This window comes from Hibiscus syriacus, unplaced genomic scaffold (genome assembly GCF_006381635.1).
Source record: "Hibiscus syriacus cultivar Baekdansim isolate YM2019G1 unplaced genomic scaffold, ASM638163v2 tig00112249_pilon, whole genome shotgun sequence".
In the NCBI taxonomy this organism is placed as follows: domain Eukaryota; kingdom Viridiplantae; phylum Streptophyta; class Magnoliopsida; order Malvales; family Malvaceae; genus Hibiscus; species Hibiscus syriacus.
This window is the reverse complement of record NW_024063281.1, coordinates 2,344,055-2,352,113: the sequence shown is the minus strand read 5'-3', so window position 1 is coordinate 2,352,113 and position 8,059 is coordinate 2,344,055.

The following is an 8,059-nucleotide window of genomic DNA, read 5'->3' as shown; positions in this document are numbered from 1 at the left end:
TGACAACTCAACCCCTAAGCATGAGTGGAAGTTACATTGGCTTTTAAAGGAGATTGAAAAACTACGAGTGAAAGTTGTCTATTATCTGTAAAAGTTTGCTTGATGTACCGAAACCTTTGTGTTTAATGAAAGTTGTTTTAAGATGGTCACTCTGGAATGACACCTTTTGTATTTGCATTTAGCGTTTGCATTGCATGTATTTATTTAAGCATTTTATTTGCATTAATTACGAAAACATGGAAATAACTTATGGAAGATTATGTGACAGTAATAACAAGATCATTCATTTATACTACTTCCTCATCATCATGGACAAACAAATGGAAGCAATGGAGTAATCTAATCAGGAATCGCAAGATAAGTTGCAAGAGCAGTCGGTCGAGTTACAACTTGGTAGAAGGAGTCAAACATCGGGTTCTCTGCAAGGCGCATCAAATAAAATGATCCAGGTGTTGGCACCATGAGCCTTTGGTAAAGAAAAAATGGATGATAAAGGAAGTCAATGTCATCATACTAATGTATCAAGAGTTATAATTTACCCTGGAGCATCTAACTCAAATCAAGGGAAGAGCCTCGTCAATTATGAGCAATTTGAAAACGAATTCAAGTGGTTGAATGAAGCCGTTAAAAATATGAAGGTTGTTAATGTCTCTCACAAGGAGTTAGTGTAACACCCCAAAATACGGGTTAGTGACTAAATTGTAAAACTTTAGAATTTGGTGATTAAAGTAGAATAATTAGATAATTCAATGATTTATCTGGAAGGATTGTTAGTAATTATTAAAAGAATTAAAGGGCAAAATGGTCATTTAACCATTAAATGATTAAATTGTGTTATGTTGAGGATATATACGGGGGAAAGGGATAAGAAGAATATCTCTTCTTCTCCTCTTTGTTCTTCCATACGAGAGAAAGCCACAGCAAAGGTGAGTTTTCTATTTTCTTGGTTATTTATTGTTTTAAAAGTTGGGTTATGATCACTAGATGATAATTAAGCTTAAGGAAAGCTTAATTTGTTCTAAAACAAAAAGATGAAGAAGTTATAAGAGATTTAAGAAAACGAGTTTTTATATGAAATCATGGAAAATAGTTGATAAGTTGAATTTGATGTTAAATTTGACTTGTCATCATGTTAATTAAGGAATATGAAGTATTAGAATTGTATTTAGAACATATTGAAATTTGAGTATGATTCTTGAATTACATATGAATGATAGGATTTGAAGTTATAGATGATTTTCATGGATATAAGTTGGTTTAAGTAATGGTAGTTGAGTTTAATGACATGATAGGGGTTTAAAATAGAAAATTAAGTGAAGAATTGATGATTTTTGGGGTTAAAATATAATTTCTGGGTAGAGGGAACCGATACCCTATGAATGGGAATCGATTCCCCCTCTTGGACGAAAATTTCCAGAATGTCCAGGAGGTATCGATTTCCCTCTAAAGGAAAAATGAAATTGGGTTCAATAATCTGGCTTAAGTTGTTAACATCAAGTTTAAGGTTTAGGATTCTTCTGATAGTTGTTTTGAAATGTTATATTTATGTAGATATTGAGCCTAAACAAGTTCTGGAATAATCAAAGGATTAGAATTGATTCAAATCAAACAAGGCTAAGGTGAATGCAATTTTAATTGTACTTATATTATTGAACGAACATTGGCTTGCGATGAGCCAATGATGGAGTTACTATGGTAAGAAGTGACTCTTAAAATGTTATTTGATATGTGATTCTTATATGTACATGAACACATGATATGCATAAACATAAGAGCATGAAACATAAGATATATGATATGATATACATGATTATATGCATATGTGATATATGCTATGAGATATGACCAATGTGAAATGAAATAAGCTATGTGAATATATGAAATGACATATGAATATGCAATATGTGATATGATATGAAATATATGGTTACACATACATGTGGTATGTGACAGAAGACAAAGAACAAGTGATGAGAAATATATTCATAATAAATTCCCATAGTATATGATACGAGAGCTATAGGTATAGTTAGCATGCCAAGAGTCGAGGGTATTGTAGTCCTTCGGGACGTAGTGGTCCTACGGGACATATATAGCAGTCTTTCGGGATGAATACTGAACAAATGTTCGGTGCCCCATGAGGGAATTTATACGAGCTGTGGTGACAACATTAGTGCACAACCTCAATGTACTCACATACCTCTATTCTTAATAATATACATGGGCAACAACAACAGCAGTTCAAATATAAATTAAAGTGAAAGTGATGCAAAAATGTAAGTTTCATGTGTGCATGACTTGATTATATATGTCATAGGAAATATATCCATGCATATTGAAATATCATGATCAAATGGTAAGAATGCATCTTCAGGAATATATTGTTACATGTTTATTTATTGCCTCACTAAGTCTATGACTTAGCGTGTAAGTGATTTACACGTAGGTACCAAGAAACATGAAGAGCAAGAATAGAAGTGTCAAGGACACAATATTATTACTAGAAGATCAGATCAGAAGTAATCGACAAAGTATGTATTTTGTTGTGTATAGAGTGTTGGCATGTAATAAGTCGTTAATTATGAGCATTCTGATCGAGTTTGTATTTTGTGGACTCTTTTATGTAAATTAAAGTATTTTGTTTTAAACCAAGTTTTAAATTCCCCGAGGTTTTTCTTTAAGCGTCAAGGTTTGAAAAGTCAATGTGACACCTCAGACTCGTATTCGGGTCGGGTACGGGTTGGGGTGTTACAGTTAATGGCATCAGAGCTAAGGTTTAGTCGATTCTCGGCATAAACCGGAGTCTTGAGTGTTTTATAAGGTATACATGCCAACAAAATAGTGAAAACTTCTGATATGATGGAATAGTAAGTATATTGTTGTGCTAATAGAACTATATGATTGTATTTTTATAGATGTTCGGACAAGGTAGTTTTAGAAATGAAGTGAGAGATGATATACCCACTGAAAGCAGTAATTCACCTGCCCTGGCCAGGCAGAGTGAAGAACAGACACCCTCTGGAGTGCATTCAAGATGTATTTTTTAGAACATTAGACGCGGTATTGATGCGTTTTCAACCTCCTGTTACTTCAATTCCAAAAATGATTGTTACGAAAGAGTTGAAGGGATTAGGAGCTCCAGAGTTTAGAGGGGAAGTCGATGAAGGTCCTGTTACTGCGGACCTTTGGCTTAATGACGTGAAGGTCATGCTTACGGGACTTCATTGTTCAGGGTACTGAGAAGCTAGATGAAGTAATTTCCTTGTTGAGATGACAAGCAAGGATCTGGTGGACCAATGTTACATTGAGGATGACTAACGCCCAAGTAACTTGGTCATTGCTTTTAGAAGAATTCAAACATAAGTACATCGGAGACCAATTTGTTCGTCAAATGAAGCAAGAGTTCATAAATCTGAAGCAATGGAATCACACTGTATATGAGTACGAGTGTGAATTCAATAAGTTGAGTCGCTTTGCTGCCGAGCTTGTTCCTACTGAGAAGGATGCTTGTGAGTGGTTCGTAGAGGGGTTACATCCTCGGTTGAAGGAGATGTTGATTGTATTGAATCTATCCTCGTTTCAAGAGGTAGTCAATCGTGCCAAAGCTTTGGAAAGAGCTCAGAATGAGAGATTTAAAAATTCAAGGACTCAAACAGTCAAGAGAATGGGTGCTTCTTCGAGTTCCGCACCGTCAAAAAGAGGCAGAGATGCTGGTTCTCGACCTCAAGCTAGATCAGATTCAGTGGTATCCTCAGCTAGAGGATCAAATCCGATGAGAGGCAGACAAACTCAATCAGCAGGATCTGGAGCTGGGAGATTTAACCAGAGTCAACACAGACAATGCCAACATTGTGGAAAGAATCATTTTGGGATATGTAGAAGGATTTCTGGAGCTTGCTTTAGATGTGGGGAGACCGGACATTTTGTTCGGGATTGTCCTAGAGTAGTCGATGAATCTGCACAGCCAGAGAGGTCTATTTCTACAGGCCAAAGGGAAATAGGTAGAGGCAGAGGAAGAAATCAGTCAGAGTCCTCTGCTCAACAAGAGATATGTTCCACTGCTCGAGTGTATAATCTCAGGACCAATGAGGATCGGGATGACTCGGAGATTATAATAGGTACCTTTCTGTTGTTTGATAAACTGATTATGGTATTGATTGATACGGGTTCTACATATTCATACATTACTAGTAAGTTAGTGAGAGAATTGAACATTCAATTAGAAGCTACTAACAATGAGGTGACAGTGACGAATCCGTTAGGACACAGTGCTCGGTAAATAAGGTGAGTCGAGGGTGTGCTCGGGTAAATAAGGTGAGTCGAGGGTGTCCCATACGAATTCAGGGAATTGAATTCTCTGCTAATTTGATGGAATTACCTTTTGAAGAATTTGAAGTGATACTGGGAATGGATTGGTTATATCGTTATTATGCTAATGTCGACTGTAGACTGAAAAGAGTAACGTTGAGAAGTCCAGAAAGGTAGAAATCGTGGTGTTTAGTGAAAGGTGGATTCCATTGGCAAATGTGATCTCAGTGACAACGACAAAGAAGTTACTGTTACAAGGATGTCAAGGGTTCATTGCTAGTGTGTTGGATGGAAGAGCCAAAGACAAAGAGATTGAAGAAATTCCTATCGTTAGAGAGTTCTCTGATGTATTTCCTGCAGAATTGCCAGGTTTACCTCAGGACAGAGAGATAGAATTTTAGATTGAGATAATGCCAAGAACAACGCCCATTGCAATGTCACCATACATGATCGCTCCAAAAGAGTTGCAAGAATTAAATATTCAATTACAAGAATTGCTGGACAAAGGTTTTATTATACCAAGTGTATCACCTTGGGGAGCTCCAGTTTTATTTGTTAAGAAGAAGGACGGTTCAATGTGTCTCTGCATTGACTACAAATAACTCAATAAAGTGACCATCAAGAACAAGTATCCACTTCCCCGAATTGACGATTTATTTGACCAATTAAAGGGAGCTTCAGTGTTCTCAAAAATTGATTTACGTTCGGGTTATCATCAATTAAAGATTCAAGAGAAAGATATTCCAAAGACGGCGTTTAGAACAAGATATGGTCACTATGAGTTTATCGTAATGCCGTTTGGAGTTACGAATGCACTACCCGAATTGACGATTTATTTGACCAATTAAAGGGAGCTTCAGTGTTCTCAAAATTGATTTATTCGGGTTATCATCAATTAAAGATTCAAGAGAAAGATTCCAAAGACGGCGTTTAGAACAAGATATGGTCCTATGAGTTATCGTAATGCCGTTTGGAGTTACGAATGCACTAGCTGCTTTCATGGATCTAATGAACAGAATTTTTCAACCCTATTTGGATCCGTTCGTGGTGGTTTTCATTGATGACATTTTAATATATTCAAAGTCAGAGGAAGAGCATAGTTCTCATTTGAGGATTATCTTGCAGAATTTATGAAACAATAAGCTTTATGCTAAATTCTCTAAATGTGAATTCTGGTTAAATGAAGTGACATTTCTTGGACATGTAATTTCTGTAGAAGGAGTTCGAGTGGATCCTCAAAAGATTAAAGCTATTCTGGAGTGGGAAGTTCCAAAGAATGTGACAGAAGTTTGAAGTTTTCTGGGGTTAGCTGGTTATTATCGAAGGTTCGTTAAAAAATTTTCGATCATAGCATTACCCCTAACTAAACTGTTAAAAAAGGAAGTAAAATTTGTTTGGACACAAGAATGTCAAGAGAGTTTTGAAAAGTTAAAGAAGATTTTGACAAAAGCTCCAGTGTTAGTCTAACCTGAGTCTGGCAAGGACTTTGTAGTGTATAGTGATGCGTCTCATAATGGCTTGGGATGTGTATTAATGCAAGAAAGCAAGGTGGTGGCCTATGCTTTGAGACAATTAAAACCGCATGAGAAAAGTTATCTGACACACGATCTGGAGATGGTTGCAGTAGTGTTCGCTTTAAAGATCTGGCATCATTACTTGTATGGTGAAAAATGCTACTTGTATACGGATCACAAAAGTTTAAAGTACTTGATGACTCAGAAAGAGTTAACTTTAAGACAGAGAAAATGGGTGGAATTTCTCAAGGATTATGATGTTGTGATTGATTTCCATCCCGGAAAGGCAAATGTGGTAGCGGATGCCTTAAGTCGAAAGACGTTTGCAGTCTTACGAGCTATGGATGCTAAACTATCATTAGACGGAGATTGTACAATTTGTGCGAAATTGACTATCAAACCATCATGGTTAGATCGAATTAAAGAATTATAAGCTAAAGATGAAAAGTGGTCAAAGAAGTTACAGCAAATAAAGAATGGAGAATGTACAGATTATGAGATGAAAACTAATGGGAACCTATATTATCAAGGGAGGCTAGTGATTCCAGATGATAATGAATTAAAGAATGAATTATTAACGGAAGCTCACTATAGTCCATTGACGATGCACCCAGGAGGAAACAAAATGTATATGGATCTCAAGAGTCGATACTGGTGGCCTGGAATGAAAAGAGGTATTACGAAATTTGTATCTAAGTGTTTGACTTGTCAACAAGTCAAAGCTGAGCATTAGGTTCCATCGGGACTGTTACAACCAATTTCAATTCCTCAATGGAAATGAGAGAATGTAATAATAGATTTTGTGACGGGATTGCCTTTAACTCCGAACAAAAGAGATTCAATATGGGTGATTGTAGACAGGTTAACTAAGTCAGCCCATTTTATTCCGGTACTAACTGATTTCTCTATGGATAAATATGCTGAGTTGTATATCAGAGAGATTATACGGTTACATGGTGTACATGTTTCCATAGTTTCTGATCGGGATCCTAGATTCACGTCACGATTTTGGAAGTCTTTACATGGATCATTGGGCATAATACTGAATTTTAGCACAGTGTTTTATCCTCAGACAGATGGTCAGTCTGAACGAACTATCCAAATTTTGGAGGATATGTTAAGAGCTTGTGTTATCGAATTTAAAGGATCGTGGGAAAAATATTTGCCACTTGCTGAATTTGCGTATAACAATAGTTATCAGTCAAGCATCAAAATGGCTCCATATGAAGCTTTATATGGAAGAAGATGTCGTACACCCTTGAATTGGTATGAACTTAAGAATCGAGAAGTTATTGGTCTTGAGTTGATTCAGGAAATGTAAGAGAAAGTCCAAGTCATTCAGAATAATCTGAAAGCTGCAGCTGATAGACATAAATCATATGCTGATTTAAAAAGGAAAGAAATTGAGTTTCAAATCGGAGATAAAGTGCTCTTGAAAGTGTCTCCGTGGAAGAAAGCATTGAGATTTGGACGTAAAAGAAAATTGAATCCTCGGTTTATTGGACCATATGAAATTGTTAAGAGAGTAGGACAAGTGGCATATCAATTGGCTTTGCCACCTGAAATGGAGAAAATCCACAACGTCTTTCATGTCTCCATGCTTAGGAAATATCGATCCGATCCATCTCATAATGTGACTAACGAAGAGATCGAAGTTCAATCAGATTTGACTTATGAGGAAGAACCTGTTCAAATATTGGCTCACGAAGTCAAGCAATTAAGAAACAAAACTATTCCATTAGTCAAAGTGTTGTGGAAAAATCACAAGGTGAAAGAAGCGACATGGGAACGAAAAGAGGACATGAAGATTCAATATCCCCATCTCTTTGTACAATGAAAATTCAAGGATGAATTTTCTTAAGGGGGAGAGATTTGTAACACCCCAACATACGGGTTAGTGACTAAATTATAAAAATTCAGAATTTGGTGATTAAAGTAGAATAATTGGATAATTCAATGATTTATCTGGAAGGATTGTTAGTAATTATTAAAAGAATTAAGGGGAAAATGGTCATTTAACCATTAAATGATTAAATTGTGTTATGTTGAGGATATATACGGGGGAAAGGGATAAGAAGAATATCTCTTCTTCTCCTCTTTGTTCTTCCATACGAGAGAAAGCCACAGCAAATGTGAGTTTTCTATTTTCTTGGTTATTTGTTGTTTTAAAAGTTGGGTTATGATCACTAGATGATAATTAAGCTTAAGGAAAGCTTAATTTGTTCCAAAACAAAAAG